This window comes from Phalaenopsis equestris, unplaced genomic scaffold, assembly GCF_001263595.1.
Source record: "Phalaenopsis equestris unplaced genomic scaffold, ASM126359v1 Scaffold000761, whole genome shotgun sequence".
NCBI classification, from domain to species: domain Eukaryota; kingdom Viridiplantae; phylum Streptophyta; class Magnoliopsida; order Asparagales; family Orchidaceae; genus Phalaenopsis; species Phalaenopsis equestris.
In genome coordinates, this window is record NW_018165201.1 from 3,276,264 (window position 1) to 3,276,838 (window position 575).

Below are 575 nucleotides of genomic sequence, written 5' to 3' on the forward strand. Positions count from 1 at the left end.
CATATGTATGTACATATATATGTACATATATATGTACATACATATGTACATACATACATATGTACATAAATATCTATGTACATGTATGTATGTACATACATACATATGTATGTACATATATATGTACATATATATGTACATACATATGTATGTACATATATATGTACATATATATGTACATACATATATGTACATATATATGTACATATATATGTACATACATATATGTACATATATATGTACATATATATGTACATACATATATGTACATATATATGTACATATATATGTACATACATATATGTACATATATATGTACATATATATGTACATATATGTACATATACGTATATATATGTACATACATATATATGTACATATATATGTACATATATATGTACATATATATGTACATACATATGTACATACATACATATGTACATAAATATCTATGTACATGTATGTATGTACATACATACATATGTATGTACATATATATGTACATATATGTATGTACATATATATGTACATATATATGTACATACATATGTATGTAATATATGTACATATATATG